Source organism: Heterodontus francisci, chromosome X (assembly GCF_036365525.1).
Source record: "Heterodontus francisci isolate sHetFra1 chromosome X, sHetFra1.hap1, whole genome shotgun sequence".
Classification (NCBI taxonomy): domain Eukaryota; kingdom Metazoa; phylum Chordata; class Chondrichthyes; order Heterodontiformes; family Heterodontidae; genus Heterodontus; species Heterodontus francisci.
Window position 1 is genome coordinate 9,765,283 of NC_090421.1, and position 18,562 is coordinate 9,783,844.

Below are 18,562 nucleotides of genomic sequence, written 5' to 3' on the forward strand. Positions count from 1 at the left end.
AGGTGAAGAATGTCAGCGTTGGAGGATGAGACTGAGACGCAAAGAAATCTGATGTTCCATCCCTGTCTAGCATTACATAAGAACACAACACTGATAATGAAGTAACTTTTGTATCTTATGTAGACCTCCTGTCATTAATCCATCCTCCATCTCAGTCAATAATGTGCTAATGAGAAACATTTCTGCCAGCTCACTGTTATGCCTTGTTGCGACGGCAGCTTATTTTTCGCAACAATATTATTCAATGATGCCCAGAAAAACAAATGTTACGTGAGCAGCATACTAAAATTGATGCCGATTGGATGCTTTTTTATTGCTAAAATACTTTCGCTTTGAGGAGGCGATATCATATGTGTGCTATAAAAGATAATAAATGCTATAATAAGGCCTTAATCCGATAGAAGGGATGCAAATTATATTGCAAACTGTCAGGCTGGAATTGTACGCCCCTCCCGAGAGCGGGCTGGAGGGGGAAGATGTAAAATTGAGTGGGAAGCGGGGAGTGCCATTCCCATCTCCTACCCACCCCCCACTGTCATTTCATCAGCAATGGGGGAGGTGGCCAATGGCCCGCCCGCCCCAGACCAACTGAGGCCTTTAAGTGGCCAATTAATTGCCACTAAAGGGCCTCCCTCCTGCCGCTGCTGATATTTTAACAGTGGTGGCTAGGCACTTTGTCAGCTGGGGAGGCTGCCCAGTAATATTAGGTGGTCTCCTTGCGGGCTCGGTGGGGGAGGGAACCCTTTGATCGGGCACAACGTGCCCCACGAAGGGCTCCCCAGCAGCACAAGTGCTCCCGCTAGAGCACCTGCCTCCCTCCTGATTGACCCCACACCCCTCGCCAGGGGCCTAGCTGATTGTCCCTGGCAAGACTCAAAACCCGACTTACCTTTTCCGACTGGCATCCATGCTATTCCTCACAGTGGGTGCAGTCCCAGCAGTGGCCATCGCTCTCAGTGGAGCTGTTGGGACTGAAGAGCTGCCGGCCCGCTGATTGGCTGGCAGCATTTGGAGGCAGGACTTCCTGCCTCAGAGGGCCGGGGCCACGTAAAATCTCTGCATGGCTTGCAGGCCCGCTGGAGGGGGGCTCTCCCTCGACTTTTAAGCCAGTGCGTGGGACCTCTACCTCCATGTAAAATTCTGGGCTTAGTTTCTGTGCACCATTTGTATCTGAAAATCAGAATTGTGTTTTCATTTGACTTAGAATCATAGAATGATGAGCCATTCTGTCCATTTTGCTCTTAGTAAGAGCAATCCAGTTAGTCCCACTCCTCTGCCCTTTCCCCATAGTCCTGCCAATTTTTCCCCATCAAATATTTATTCAATTCCCTTTTGAATGTTCCTATTGAATCTGCTTCCACCACTTGTTCTGGCATTGCATTCCAAATCATCATAACTTACAGCATAAAACAAATTCTCATCTTGTCTCTGGTTCTTTTGCCAATTACCTTAAATCTGTGTCCTCTGGTCCCTGAACCTTCTGCCACTGGAAACAGTTTCTCCTTATTTACTCCATCAAAACTCATGCTTTTGAACACCTCGATTAAATCTCCTCTTAAGGATCTCTAAGGAGAACAATCCCAACTTCTCTAGTCTCTCCATGCAACTCCATCCTTGGTACCATTCGAGTAAATCTTTATACCCTCTCCAAGGCCTTGACATCCTTCCTAAAGTGTAGTGCTCAGAATTGCACACAATACTCCAGATGAGGCCGAACCAGTGATTGATAAAGGTTTAGCATAATTTCCTTGCTTTTGTAATTATGTGCAGCTGATTGGTATTCTCATGGCTCGGATTTTATCTTGGCAACAGGGATCTCAACTAAAGCACCAGCGTGAGCCCTGCATTCGTCTCCTCTGGGGAAGGCCTGCCGCATTACGTGCCAATTAGGTACTTAGTGGACAGCGGCAGGACTTCCCCAGGATTTAGGATCCCGGTGACAGAAGTCCCACCCTCAGAGAGCTGCGAGCCAATTAGAGGCCGGCAGCTCTTTAATTGAGCAGAGCCACCACGGAGGCTGGACTCAGCGGAGGCACTAGACCCAGGCTACAGGTGAGTCAGGGTGGGAGGGGTTTCGTGGGGTGGGGGTTGCAGGAGAGGGGGGTGTAGGGGGGTCGGCAGCAAGGGCAGGGGGCTGGCACTCAGTGGGGCCCCCCTTCCCAATGCCGGGTCCCTCGTTCAGGCATTAAGTACCTTTCAATTAGGGAACCACCCCCCCCCCACCCCACCACGTCCAGGGGCAAGCAACCCACAGGAATTTTCTTGGTGTGCTCCCTTTGCGGCGACAGGCCCATCTGCTGCTGGGCTAATACTGCTGGAGGTGGTATGAGGCCCTTAATTGGGCATTAATTACCCACTTAAGAGCCTCAATTGGCGGCAGGGGGCAAAGGCCATTCACAGACTTAATTTGAGTGGAGGCGGGAAGGTGGCTGTGTCCCCCACTGTCACCATCCCACCTGATTATATGTCCTCCCCACCTCCAAAGTTGCTGCACAGAAGAGCGTCAAACTCCCCCCATGAGTGGAAAAGCCTGTGCCCTTGATTTAAAAAGCTTCCAATGTCATCTGAATAAAATAACTTTATTTTCAATTGAGAAATTGAGGTGAAGGATCAGGCCAAGAGCACAGGACACCCCAAAGGTTGAAAAGAATAGGAGGGAAGACCAAATAAATTAAGAACATCAGTTAATTGATGTCAAGTTTGGGTTCCAAAGAAGAGGCTTTCTGCTTTGACACTCCTGGTGCAGAACTGTGCCAGTGGGGGCAAGGAACTGTCCACTCCTAGCATGTGATGCCCAGTTTTCTGCCACGTTCTCCAGGTGGGCATGGTTCTGCCCTGGGAACAGAGATGTGGAAAATCTCTTCTCAAAGGTTTGTAAATTAAAGGAGGAAGGGAAGACTGAGGGAGACAATGAATGACACAGTTTTGAGGTTCTCAGAAATATATGAAGCAGTGCAGTGAATTTTGATTTGAAATGCAAGGAGGAACAAGAAAAATCTTCAGAGTAGCAATGGCCATAGTGGCAGCAATAAAATAGAGGAAGACGGCAGGAATATCTGGGAGGTGCTATTGAGTAGTGTTCAAGTCTCAGGCAGACCTGGACCTTATAGAGTTAAGGATCATGGCGGGGGAGGTTAGATCACCACAGGGAAGGCCTACAATTTTGTTGTGGGGCTCAAATGATGACATTTTAAAAAAAAAATTCAAACTTATCTTAATGGGTCTCCTTTGGCCTTGATCCACTCCGTTTCATGCTTAGGCCTATGTGCAGATATTGCAGTTGAGTTCTGACAACATTATGGGGACCTGACCTGCTTATGTTAAAATGGATCCTGCCAGCTTTGGGCAGGTGTTCTGTGAAAATCCCAGCAGCTCGCAGGTGGGTACGTGACTTGTGGGATTTTAAGTGCCCAAAGTGTGTGGCATAAAACAGGAAACTATGCTTTTCACAAGTAACATTATCAGCACAGAGGATGGGGGAGTTCCAGTTAAAATCAGAGGCCAAAAATGTTAATAGCTGAAAAAAGGTGGAAAATGCCTCATGAGGAAGAATGTCAGAAGATGAAAGAGGTATTAAAATATATTAAACACATGCCTATTTCTATGTTTTATAATTTAACTCAACAGCAGTCTGAAAGTGGTCATTTTGTGCTGTATTCCAATAGTAGCAGTACGAATTGAAAATGTTGTCTTACAGCTCTTAAATTTCATTTATGAAGAGCAGATTCTGTAGAACATAGGAACATAGGAGCAGGAGTAGGCCATTCAGCCCATCAAGCCTGCTCCGTCATTCAATACCATCATGGCTGATCATCCACTTCAATGCCTTTTCCCCCACACTATCTTCATATCCCCTTATGTCATTTGTAGTTAGAAATCTGTCAATCTCTGCTTTAAACATACTCAATGACTGAGCTTCCACAGCCCTGTGGAGTAGAGAATTCCAAAGATTCACAACCCTCTGAGTAAAGAAATTTCTCCTCATCTCTGTTCTAAGTGGCTTCCCCCTTATTTTGAAATCGTGTCCCCTGGTTCTAGACTCCCCAACAAGGGGAAGCATCTTATCTGTCTTACCTGCATCTACCTTGTCTATCCCTTTAAGTATTTTGTAGATTTCAATGAGATCATCTCTCATTCTTCAAAACTCTAGAGAATACAGGCCCAGTTTCCCCAATCTCTCTTCATAGGACAGTCCCACCATCCCAGGAACAAGTCTGGTGAACCTTTGTTGCACTCCCTCTATGGCAATAATATCCTTCCTCAGGTAAGGGGACCAAAACTGCACATAGTACTCCAGTGCGGTCTAACCAAGGTTCTATACAATTGAAGCAAGACTTTACTACTCCTGTACTCAAATCCTCTTGTGATAAAGGCTAACATACCATTAGCCTTCCTAATTGCTTGCTGCACCTGCATGTTAGCTTTCAGTGACTTATTGACAAGGACACCCAGGTCCCTTTGTACATCTACACTTTCTAATCTCTTACCATTTAAGAAATACTCTGCACATCTAATCCTCCTACCAAAGTGGATAACCTCACATTTTTCCACATTATATTCCATCTGCCACGTTCTTGCCCACTCACTAAGTCTGTCCAAATCCTCTTGAAGTCGCTTTGCATCTTCCTCACAACACACATTCCCACCTAGTTTTGTGTCAGCCGCGAACTTGGAAATACTACATTTGGTCCCCACATCCAAATCATTGATGTATATTGTGAACAGCTGGGGCCCAAGCACTATTACCTGCGGGTCCCTACTAGTCACAACCTACCAATGCAAGAATGACCCATTTATTCCTACTCTCTGCTTTCTGCCGGTTAACCAATCCTTAATCCATGCAAGTATATTACCTCCTATTCCATGTGCTTTAATTTTGCTAACTAACCTCCTGTGGGGGACTTTATCAAAGGCCTTTTGAAAATCCAAGTATACCACGTCCACCAACTCCCCTTTATCAATTCTGTTAGTAACATCCTCAAAAAAACTCCAACAGGTTCATCAAACATGATTTCCCATTCATAAATCCATGTTGACTATGCCCAATCAGATCATTATTATCCAAATGTCCATTTATCACATCCTTTAGAATAGATTCTAGCATTTTCCCAATGGCTGATGTAAGGCTAACAGTTCTGTAATTCCCTGTTTTCTCTCTCCCTCCCTTCTTAAATAGTGGGGTGACATTTGCGACCTTCCAGTCTGCAGGAACCGCTCCAGAATCTATAGAATTTTGGAAGATGATCACCTACCTCTTTCAACACACTGGGATGTAGAATATCAGGTCCTGGGGACTTATCAACCTTCAGCCCCATTAATTTCTCCAATACAACCTTCTAACTAATACTAATTTCCTTCAATTCCTCATTCCCCCTAATCCCTTGGATCTCTAATTCTAGTAGATCTCTTGTATCTTCCTCAGTGAAGACAGACAAAAAGTAATCATTTAGTTTCTCTGTCATTTCTCTATTGCCCATTATAAATTCTCCTGACTCTGCCTGTGATGGACTCACATTTGTCTTAGCCAAATGTTTCCTTTTTACGTACCGATAGAAGCTTTTACCGTCCGTTTTTATATTTTTTGCAAGCTGACATTCATATTTTATTCTCCCTTTCTTTATCAGTTTCTTCGTCCTCCTTTGCTGTATTCTAAAATCCTCCCAATCCTCAGGTTTACTACTATTTCTGGCAGCTTTATAGGCCTTTTCTTTTAATCTTATACAATCCTTAACTTCCTTTGTTATCCACGGTTGACTGCCTCTTTAATTTTGGGGTTTGTGTCTTGAAGGAATGTATAGTTGCTGTAAACTACGCAATATTTCTTTAAAGACTATCCATTGCCTATGTACCTTTTAATGCATTTTCCCAATCCACCTCAGCCAATTTGCCCCTCATACCTTCATAATTTCCTTTGTTCAAATTTAACATCCTGGCTTCAGATTGAACTACCTCACTTTCAAACATAATGTAAAATTCTATCATATTATGGTCACTCATCCCTAAAGAAAAGTTGGGAAGATGAGGAGATGTGAATTTTTATGTTTTTTTAATCTGGAATGCACTACCTGAAAGGATGGTGGAAGCAGATTCATAGGAACACAGGAACAGGAGGAGGCCATTCAGCCTCTCGAGCCTGCTCCACCATTCAGTGAGATCCTGGCTGATCTGTGACCTAACTCCAGATACCCACCTTTGTCCGATATCCCTTCATACTTCGGCTAATTCAGTAATAACTTTCAAAAGGGAATTGGATATGTAATTGAAGAGGAGAAATTTGCAGGCCCATGGAGAAAGAGAAGCGGAGTACAACTAATTGGATGGCTCTTTCAAAGAGCTGGCACAGGCACAATGGACAGAATGACCTCCTTCTGTGTTGTATGTTTCTATGACTATGAAAACAACTGTCATTGACCATTGCTTTTAAAGCATAAAACACACAACTAAGAAGCACTAGTAAATGTGCAGGTTTCTAATATTTATGACTAAGCGTATCTGTACACAGTACTCCCCGTGGGACTGAACATGTGCTTTTACAAGCTCATTATCATCTGCAGGGATTTGCATTCTATTCCACTGGTTATAAACCCTGTTTCTTGACTTCTTTACTAGTGTACAGAAGCCATAGCAGCATAAATTGCTCGATCTCTTGAATCCCATCCCACCAAACTACTGTGCTATGCAAGAAATGCCATCATGACATAATGGGTAAGAAAGTTCACTGGAATTTCTCAATGGACTTTCTTTCAATGTCTCAAGTGGAAGTGGCATGTGAGAAGCATTATTTTACGAACTGGTCCATCTAAATTAAATACACATTCTCTCCCCAGACTTTGGTTACAATGGGGATCTTAATCCCTTATGCACTAAATTTGACTTAATATCATACTAAGACTCTTCCATAGCACAATAGTTCAAAATCTCAAAATCTGACCAAGAGTCATCACAGCCAAGCCACACCCTGTTCTGACCGGACATTCAAACACACATTTCCAGCATGGGTTGTCGGATAATGAAGAGTGGGTACCCCGACAAATTTTCCCATGCCCGAGGCCAATTGGAACACCTGGTCACCTAACATAGAGCAGAAAGGGAATCAAACCTGGAACCTTCTTTGTCTGTATGGCTGTGCTATCCAACAGTTTAAGGGACTCAGCGAGACTTGTCTGTGTTCATTTGTTTTGTTTTTTTGAAAAAAAAGAGGTTTTCCTGGTGGCTTCCTCAGATCTCTTAGTTTTTTGACACCATATCTATTTCTGCATAAAGATCATTTTCTTCACAAGAGTGACCTACCATCATGTGAAGGAACTCAAAAAGATTTCAAAATAGGACAAAGACACGCTATTGTATTGAAGTCCCAACAATTAAAATGTTTGAAAACATTTATTTATCCCTGAATTGAAATCTCTAGTTCCTCTAATGTGCACCTTTACCAATGTAATAATGTAACATGGGGCAGGACGTCAGAAATGCTCCATCCATCAATATTGGCGACCACGCTCTGGAAGTAGTTCAAGAGTTCACCTACCTAGGCTCAACTATCACCAGTAACCTGTCTCTAGATGCAGAAATCAACAAGTGCATGGGAAAGGCTTCCACTGCTATGTCCAGACTGGCCAAGAGAGTGTGGGAAAATGGCACACTGACACGGAACACAAAAGTCCGAGTGTATCAAGCCTGTGTCCTCAGTACCTTGCTCTATGGCAGCGAGGCCTGGACAACGTATGTCAGCCAAGAGCGACGTCTCAATTCATTCCATCTTCGCTGCCTCCAGAGAATACCTGGCATCAGGTGGCAGAACCATATCTCCAACACAGAAGTTCTCGAGGCGGCCAACATCCCCAGCTTATACACACTACTGAGTCAGCGGCGCTTGAGATGGCTTGGCCATGTGAGCCGCATGGAAGATGGCAGGATCCCCAAAGACACATTGTACAGCGAGCTCGCCACTGGTATCAGACCCACCGGCCGTCCATGTCTCCGCTTTAAAGACGTCTGCAAACGCGACATGAAATCCTGTGACACTGATCACAAGTCGTGGGAGACAGTTGCCAGCGTTCGCCAGAGCTGGCAGGCAGCCATAAAGACGGGGCTAAAGTGTGGCGAGTCGAAGAGACTTAGTAGTTGGCAGGAAAAAAGACAGAAGCGCAAGGGGAGAGCCAACTGTGTAACAGCCCCGACAAACAAATTTCTCTGCAGCACCTGTGGAAGAGCCTGTCACTCTAGAATTGGCCTTTATAGCCACTCCAGGCGCTGCTTCACAAACCACTGACCACCTCCAGGTGCTTACCCATTGCCTCTCGAGATAAGGAGGCCAAAAGAAAAGAATGTAACACAAGTGAAGACTTTGCCCAATCAGTTCTGAATTCACAACTGTAAAGTAAATAAAATAGTTCAAGCTCGAATATATACTTGACACAATGGCACAGCACAATCTGAACCAAAAGGAGTATTCCCTGCAGCCAATAGACAGCAGCTCAGCAATGTGACATACAGGACAGAAGTCTAGTTTGCAGTGGCTGGGATATGTTACTAAAAACGTTATACATCACTTTAAGACATTTGAAAGGCTGTAAGCTAAACCAAATAAACACTTTCTAAAAATAATCTGAGTTACATTTGCAACCTCTCAAAGATAATACTGTTAATGTAAGTTTTATACAGACTGACATCTTGGTAAATATATAGGTAGTCTCCTATAAACCACAATCTACAAACAGTTCATGTCTCTCTCATTAAGTCAGAAAATACAGCAAATGCTTTGTTCCACACATATATTTTGTATGACTCCCAGGGACAACCTGCCATTTTGTTTTTAAATATACTCCCAATCTTTTTAACTTTTCTTCCCGAGAATTGGTCTACGCAAGTAGTGCAGAAGGGTCAATTGGCAGCCTGTTTTACACCACACCCAACTTTCTCTTCCATTGACTTCAATGGCAAGCTGCTGATTGGCTATCAGCTCTTTTTGAGCTGTTGGCATTGCCCAATTTCACCCCCAATGTCTGTGCAAATCATCCTTTAGTCTGGACAATGGGCATTAAGACATCACAGCCTCCTCCATGTCCCTTAACAATTTCATTTCTTGATTCGCACACTTGTGGTATGGTGAGACCAGTAATGACAATGAGATTCTGTGCCTCGTGACCCAATCATGAACTAATAAAAAGTTTGCATGATGTGTAACAGACACCTCCAGGACTCCATTCTGAAATCACCTGTATCTGTAACATACTGTTATATTTTAAAATAGTAAATAATGGGCTCTACCTATATTGGAATTTATAGATATTTATAAAGGATCTACTTCGCCTTCTCAATGTTTGTGAGTCCCTTTGCCTTAGTGCTAGCCTACTTTGTTTTCACCTCTTAGATCAAGATGGTGCTTTTCTTTACAATTCAAGCCGGTTTGAAGATGTTCTTGAGAGTTATGCGAAGAAACTGCAGTGTTTGAAGCCACTCTCATGACCGGACAGGAACGGATTTCAACTGTTGTAGTCTTTACTTATGTAAGAGATGACACATATTAAGCAGAACAGAACACAAAACCACGGGGACTGGAGGAAAAAGGGAGAGAAAGAAAGAAGTTGAAACAGAAGAAATAGTAGATTGAGATGCAATGAAAGATACTGTACAATATATAGCAAAAAAAGTTGATGATCTTAAAAATCTGTATGGATACTGAACAAAAATTTGCCCAAATTAGAACTATGAACAAGATGAAGGATGCATCACAATAAGGTCACATATGGTACCCATTTGAACCAAACTCCTCAACTAAGCCAATTTTCTGGTGATAGCTTCTGGTTTCCGCATACAAGAAGAAAGCCCTATTAACAATGACCTTTCATACTACCTGCAGTTCTAAGCAGATAGGAATTGTCCTTTAGGGAAAAGAGATGTAGAATAAACAAAGGAAAGGAAACAATAAGGTTAATGAGAGAACAGATGGAATTAAAACAAAAGATATATTTTGCTCACCTGTAAAATTTCTTTAGAGTTCCCGTCTCTCATGATCCAGAGACCCTTCACCAAGACATTAAGACAGGAAGACCAAAGCTAAGAGGTAGTTACATCATGAAACTCCAGAACCCATCAGTATAAGGCCCAGTCTGGTCACCAGTCTGAGAGGCTTCCAAAGCAGTGAGCAACCACTGCAGGAATCATTTAAACTTGTGACATGTGGAACTGTTGAATCAAAGCACAACCAATTGGAACCTCACAGAACTGACGGAAAAACCTTCATTCAAACATGGATTCTGATTTAATGCCCTATAAAGACAGAACAAGATAAGGAGAAAAAGAAACAGAACTGTGAGGCTTTTCTTTCCCTCAACCATCCAAATGTAGTCTGGCAATTTACCCTGAATCCCGCAGTTACTGAGAAGGGCCTAGTGAGATAAGGTAACCCAAAGGGAGACAGAAAGGGAGCTGACCAAGATCAGCAATGAGAGTAACTTTTGTGACAAAACTACATTTTCCCCAAGGGAATCAGAACATCCCCTTCATGATATACCTCATTCCTAATCCATAAATCATTCAACATGGCAAAACTCTGATGAAGGATAAATAATCACCTGAATCTTATAGAATTACTTAGCTAACCTTCCATGTTGTTACAGATTGTCTGTGGTTTGCAGCCTGGTCGTGATGTTTCATTGCTAAGGTCTAACTTGGCCTGCCCCTTTAAGGCCACGATTCAGTTATACCAATCAAGTGAAGTGGTCTAAATGGTTACCCTGGGGAGGGACCAGGTTATCAAGGTCAGAAAAAGCAATAGGAAGTAGGAAATGGGCAAAAAAAGGCATTTTTGGCCCAAAAAGCTCATCCCTCTAATATTTCCACTCACTCAGCCCAGCATCCAACTGCATCTGCAAATCTCATTATTTCTTTGATTTTACTACCTTACCTGATAGATCATTAATGAAAGAGTGATTAATGTTGGTAAAGACATTTTCTCAAAGATCTATTTTAAATTTACTTTTCACTAATTTACATTTATGCCTCTTGCTCTATTAGCTTGACTGACCTTAAAATAATATTCTGGGTTTCCCTTATATCAGACACTTAATGCTTTGCACATTTCAATGACATCACCCTTTAACTTTTCTCTAGATATTGGGCTCAAGCTATAGATTTACATCTGGGACCATTCTTGTTCTCCTCTGCACCCTCTTCAATACATGCCTTTTGAAGAGTGATAACCAGAACTGCAGTGTTGTCTGACAAGTATATTATAAACCTCAGTATAATCTCTGTACATTTACATTCTACTGTTCTGGCTAGGTACCCCAGCAAAGTATATGCTTTATTAATTTCTCCTCCACATATTATGATAGGTTTACTGTCATTCCCAAGTCCTTATCCAAGTCTCCCTGTGCTACTTCTATTTCCTTCATTGTCTATGCTGTTCATTCTTTTTGCCAATGTGTGATGCTTTGCATTGGTCAGTATTAAATTTAATTTGCCATTTTCTGCCCAGCACATAACAGTTGTAAATCCTTCCGGATATCATGAATTGCATCCTTTGCCCAGACTGCACTCCTGATTTTAGTGTCATCTGCAAATTTAACAAGTTTACTATTTGTTGGGCATTCAGGTCATTTATAGAGACAAGAAACACAAAGGGTCCAAGCAATGACCCTTGCAGTGCTCCGCTCACTTCCTCCCTGCACTGCACCTGTTACAAGAGCACTCTATTTCCTATTTTTTATTTCACTTTCTTTCTTATCCAATGCCACATTGTGTCATACAGAACAATCAGTACTGAATCATTAGGCACCTTAAACCTTATGTCTAATATAGTAGAAGGAATGCTTTCCATCGCCAATTGCAGTTGAAATAATAGATGAATACATTCTTGCTTAGATAGCCAAGTTAAATTGGAAAACAACAATTATATTTTAACATCCTCTTGTCATCTAAGATATGAAGGCAATATTCCAGTGCTAGTTTATATTGATCACAGAGAGATTAGACGAGCTAACTGATCATTTAGCTGGAATAAAATTAATTTTTGTTTAATTAGTAATCTTTCCTGTGTGGATTTGTGGCTTTGTGAAAAGGCCTTCTGGAAGTCCAAATAAAGTATACTGCAGGGCCTTTCAATTTGTATGCAATTACCTGAAAGAAGTTAAGAGGATCTGTCAAGCTGGACCATTCCCCTCCCAAATGCATGCTGACTTTCACTTATAAAAGGTATTATTGTACAAGTTCTCTTCCAGTCTATTTAATATAGTTTCCATTATTTACCCAGCATTCATGTAAGGCTAATGGACCTGTGGTTATCTGGGTCAGAATCGTCTCCCCTTTTTAAACATAGGAACTACTTTTGTTGTTTCCAACCCTGTTAAATCTTTTCAGTACTTAATGAATCTTTCATGACTATAGTCAGTGCCCCAAAAGCTTGCTCTTCTTAAGCAGTCTCGGATATACTTCGTTTTACTCAGGGGATTTATTTTAGCCGTCAGTCCTTTTATCTTGTCCTTATACATTTCAAAATATTCTATGGCATTCACTGGAGCACAATAATTGGAGAGTCAGTTCCTCCCTGATGAAGATTTCTAGAAAATATTAAATAATTCAACTATTTTCCTTTCAGGTTTGATTATTCCACCACTTCCACATTCTAAAAGATCTAACTTCCTCCTTAACCACTCCTCTACTATTGTGATCCTGAAAAAAAATGTCTGTTGCTATGTCTCTCCCTGCACCCGATTGCCTTTCTTTAAAAAAAAAACTGATGATATCCCTCTGTTCTAGTCCTTCCTGGCACCGATTGCCAGATTATCTCAAATTTGATGATATTTTACTTAATCATTTCCAGAAATTTCATTACATCCAAGCTGCATATTCTCTCTTGATTGCCTGCAAGCACTAAGTCTAGGTGTGAATTTTCCCTCGTGTCAAGAAGTAGTCTTGTACCTCATGAACCAAATCCAATTCTGTCACCACACTTTCACTTGGGGATTCCCAGTTAATATTGGATTGGTTGAAGTCACCTATTATTACAATATTGTTAAGTGTACAAATTCTCCTAATATTGTCATACAAGATCCTGTCATCTTCCTTTACTTTCCCTGACAATTTGTATCAGACACTAATTGATAATCCAAAACCTCTGCTATTTTTTTGGCTTCAGCCAGACAATTAAAATTTTTCCCTTGCACTGACATATTGGGTTAGATTGTCAACTTGCTGCCGTGTGTAAAACTGGCATTGTGGATTGGCTACCCGCTACAGAAAGCGCCCAATTTTCATTTCTATTGAAATCTGCATCCGAAGCTATGGAACTTGAGCCATCCTCAGAGAACTGGGTGCAAACAGCATAGTTCCATTTGAGTCAGTGTAAAACCCACAATTAGCTATTCAGGTCTCAACTGTGCCCATATTAGGCTAATGTGTCTATGCTTACTTTTGAGTACCTCTGTGTCATTTATTCTTCCACAGACAACCGCCACTAGTTTTTTTCCTGTTTGCTTCACCCATCCATCTACCTTTTCCCCTAGGTTCTCAATGTTGGCATATCACAGACTTATTTGCTGCGTGGACACGATGGGCTGAATGGTCTCCTTCTGCGCTGCAACCATTCTATGATTTGTTTTATCCTTAGCACAAAAGAAACTCTCTATAAATCTTACTATTAAGTCCTCTGCCACTAGAACTTCCTTGTTCTCCCCACCATTCTTGCCTTTCTTCCACTGCACTGTTCAGGTTCCTTCTCACTTCCCCATTTCTTTTCTTATGTATCTCTCAGAGTGCTTGAAAACTATTACTTATATTTCCTATTTTTAATGACTGTCTTTCCTTAGCTTTTTTAAAAATATACTTCAAACACATTGAAGTGCAATGTCTCAAATGTGAAGCACACCACTAAATGCTAGACATTTCTATATATGGTAGGGACTACATTGAAAGTTACAAGCCCAACTATACATCTACAAGGCACAATGGTCATCAGTAAAAAGACTTTCAAATTGAACTATTTAATATCCACAGCAATGACAGGTTTAACAGACTACATAGAAATAGGCACCACTTGGGACTGTTCTTTATCTGTGTGACCCTTCCAACTTGGCCCTTGAAGCCTGAGGATAATTAGTTAGATGCCCTTCCCAAACCCCTCTGCTGGAAAACACTAAGCAAGATCCACAGAGACTTGAACGTGATAGAGACTTAACCACTCACAGCTTTGGGCGAAATTATTCCAAATTCTTGAGTAAATGGAGGAGGAGGACAGACCTTTCTGAGAGAAACCATATCTGGATTACCTCTTCAGAGCAACCACTGGCTTGGCAACTTGCCCACCTGGGCAGCTAAACCAAGTTTACCTTGATTGGATCCTGGTGGAGAGAGACATAGAGATAAGTGAATGGCTAGTTGTTTCAAGGTGAGTTATCAAGATTTTCTTTCCTACAAGTCACTAATTAACATTACCATGGCATGGTGAAAGACAAAGCGCTTAGTGCAGAGAGGGTGTTAAATGACAGAATAATGAACATTCACCACACCATTAACACACCCTTTGCTCCATGACCTTCTGGTCAGCTATTCTCTGTGACCCTCTGTCCTATCAACACCTTCCCCTGTGTTATCTTCTGCCCCACCCCTGCTTTATTTGCTTAAAACCTATTACATTTCTAACCTTTGCCAGTTCTGTTGAAAGGTCACTGACCTGAAACGCTAACTTTGCTTCTCTCTCCACAGATGCTGCCTGACCTGCTGAGTATTTCCAGCATTTTTGTTTTTATTTCAGATTTCCAGCATCTGCAGTATTTGCTTTTATAGTAAACTCTTTCAATTTGTCTTTGGCAGATCATTTCAACTTCACCATCATTTTTTTTTTAAAAGTGTATTGGAGGAGAGGTGGTCCTGATCCCTGAGCTGCAACTAAATGGTGGAACTCCAGAACATTATTTGGTTTCTTATCTCCTAAATACTTGAGATCAACATAACCTATGCTTTCTTCAAAAATAATCTTATTCTACCCCTTCTCCTGGTGCAACTATCAAAGTAGGTTTCTGAGAGATGTACAAGATCCCATCCATTCAGAAAAACTGCTTAGTCAGACCAAAGGTACCACAGGTAAATATCTTTAAGAAAGATTCTGTTTCCACTCATCCTGAGTGTATGTTCTGCCTCAGTCTCCGTGGGTATCTATTGAACCTCCTTGAATTTAAAGGTACCATTCCTAAATTGTGGAGTTCCCTCTGAAATGTACAGAATGTAGAATAGAAAGAGAAAATATGTTCCTGCTCTTCTCGCAGGACTTTTTTCCCCTGATTATGAAAAGTCTTTTCAATGGCTTTGTCTAGATCTGGATCACAGTGCTTTCTTCATTTGGCTCTGAACCAGGGTCTGCTACACACTGGCAAATATACAGGTGAATTTCTTCAACACCCATATCCTTGTCAGTTACTAACAGATTATCAATATCAGAGGAATGTAGTCATAAAATTCTCATGCAGTGTGGTGGTTGTGGACCTGGACTATCATTAGGTTGCATCTACTTGAAGGATGTCCATACACTCCTGGCACTGCTCCTTAAGGAATATGAATATCCAAGCAATTTCTTCGGGATTAAAAATCCCTTTTGTTACATTGAAGTGTCTAACAGTTCCTTCACAAATGGCTCTAGCTACCAACTATGCTGCATTCTGACCACCTTTACTTTGTGGGCTGAATTATGTGGAAATTCATTTCAGCTTGGACTCCTAGAAATGTTAGAGACCAGACTTTCATCCCATCAGACTGGACTGGATTCAAATTCAGAAGAGGCAAAGATAATGTTTTAAGTCCTTTGCTTCACCCTCTTCCCTCTGAATTAGCTTCTGTTTTGAAACACCTCTGATCTCACACTGTGACTTGCCTTGGCCAGAAGCCAGATGGCTGCCAGAGAGGAAAATGTTGACCTTTTAAAAAAAACAAGGATGAAGGAAGTGGTGTATTTGTATTACCTTTTTCTGGCACATTCAAATTACAACAGTCAGTGGTACTGAGCATCACTGAGGGGAAATGGAAGAGGTAATCTATCTCGAAGATTGTTTTTTTTGCATATATGGTAGCAGGTTGTTAACACAAGGAGAGTATTAAGTTGTTTTTTTTGAAACCACCATAAGTGAGCAATGCACACAAACTCCATTCCTCTCCATTTTCTTAATTAAATGATTTTATTTTTCATGTCTTAAATCAGAATTATGTATCACACTGCTTCCTAGACTTGAGAGGGGCAAAACAACTAGTGTGAGGAAATTCTATCTCCAAAGACTTATACTGACTGATCAATTGGTCCTGAAATTTGATGACATATCTGTTGATCATCCTTGATGCGATTGTTCCAATCCCATGCTGCAAGATCCGTAGATCAGAGAAGACAGCTGATAACACCACAGAGAAGAAAATATACTGGGTCCCTTCTCTACCTAAGGTTCAAAACATGCTGACCTATAGTTCTAATAATGGCAGATGCCCTCTACTACTTTGATCAAGTAGCCATTCTTCAAGTGTGAGCTTAGTGAGTGTTACCAGGCTATTCGCCTTCAGCAGCATCAGAAATAAGCTCTATCTTGGTATCTCTCAATTTCCACAAATGCGCGCTTTTTAGAAGGAATCATCAGATAACAATCAGCAGCTGGAACCAGAGCTGATTTCCCTCTCCCTTTCCCAAGTGTACTGAGGCCAAATTGTGGTGCCACTACTGACATCAACTCAACACAGACTGATTAAAGCTGGAACCCTCCTGGTCTGTATGACTCAGTTCCATAACAGACAGTGCTTTTACCAACTGAGCCATTGGGGAAGTTTACAAGAAGGATTAATCAAAGAGAAAAAATTAAAAGCAAAAGTGGAGAGAGAACAAAGCAAATTGTAATTAAAACCCAACGCTGATTGATAGATAGTAAGAGGCACAGGCTTCTCTTCAATCCTGCACCATAATGCATAAGCAAACCCAACCATCAGTAATATTAATCCATCCTCAAGGTATAAAATCTTAGTGTCAGCAGGTCCCTTTAATAATTGCATGCCATAATACCAAGCATTAATCTTACATTTAAAAGGATTTGCAATACTTACATTTTTTTAAAGCACATTTCACATCTCCCAAACGCCTCAAACTATTCATGTGCAACAAATTACTTTGAAGTGTAACAACAATTGTTATGCAGGCAATTGCAGCCGCCATTTTGCGCACAGCAAGGTCCCACAAATAGCAATGTGATGAATGACCGGTTGATTGAAAAAGGCAGTCAAGTTTATTGTCTCATCTGAAAGACGGGTCCTCTGACAATGCAGTATAATCTCAGAACTCCACTGGAGTGTTAGCCTAGATTTTATGCTCAAGTCCTGGAGAGGGGCTTGACCAATCTTTTGACTCATACATGGCACTATTGCGAAGAATCACTTTGGATTTTTAGGAATACAAATGTGGCATACTGCTAAGTTTCCTCAGTAGATTAATCATCATCAAAAAGTCAGTATAAATAGATGCTGACTCTTCACTAGCCTTAGAGGTGTAGAATCTGATTGCAATTCAGAACCTGTGTGTGAAATCCAGTGTAATATGAAGTATATATTCAGGCAATAATGAATGGGAAAAAAAGACTTACATTTATGTAACACCTTTTCACACCTCTCAGAAACCTCTCAGTGTTTTCCAAGCAATAAATTACTTGGGAATGCAATGCCTACCATGTAGGCAAATGCAGCAACTATTTTGCGCACAGTCGGATTCCACTGCCATCAATAAAATAACCAGTTAATCTGCTTTAGGTATTAATGGTTGATTGAGGAAAGTTGGCCAACACAATTGAAGAATTCCTTGCTTTTCTTTGAATAGTACCATAGGACCATTAATGGTCACCTGAACCACTAGAACAAATAGAGGAGACTTTGGTTCAACACCTCATTCAAAGAATGACACCCTTGATAATGCAGCATTCCCTCTGTACATTCTGGGATATATCCAGGCAATAATGAATGGGAAGAAAGAAGGACTTGCGTTTTTAAAGCACCTGATAGCATTTTTCAGAAATATCTCAAAAGTGCTTCACAAATGAATTACTTTCAAGGGTAGTGATTATTACGTAGGCAAAAGCAGCAGCAGTTTGCGCACAGCGATATCCCCCCCATACAGCAGAGATGAGTGGCCTTTGTTATCATCAGTGGCTGAAGGAAAGTTGGTTAGGGCACTGAGAGGAGCCTGGTTCTTCTTTGAATAGTACCACGGGATTGCACCCCCTCAGTATTTCATTGTAACTGGCAGCCTAGATTACTTGCTGTAATCCTGGAATGGGGATTAAACCCACAAACTTCAGACTCAGAGGAAAGAGGTGCTACCAAAATAACACAAAGAAAAAAATGGGACACATACTAAGACTTCTCAGTCAATTAAACAGCATCAAAAAGTCCATTGATGCGGTCTGATTATCAACAATGCAAGAAGTATAGAAACTGGCTGTGTTTCAGAACATCATTGTGAAATGCAATGTAATATTACGGGATATATTTAGACATGACTGAATGAGGTGAAAGAAAGCTTGTATTTCTATAGTGCCTTATCATACCT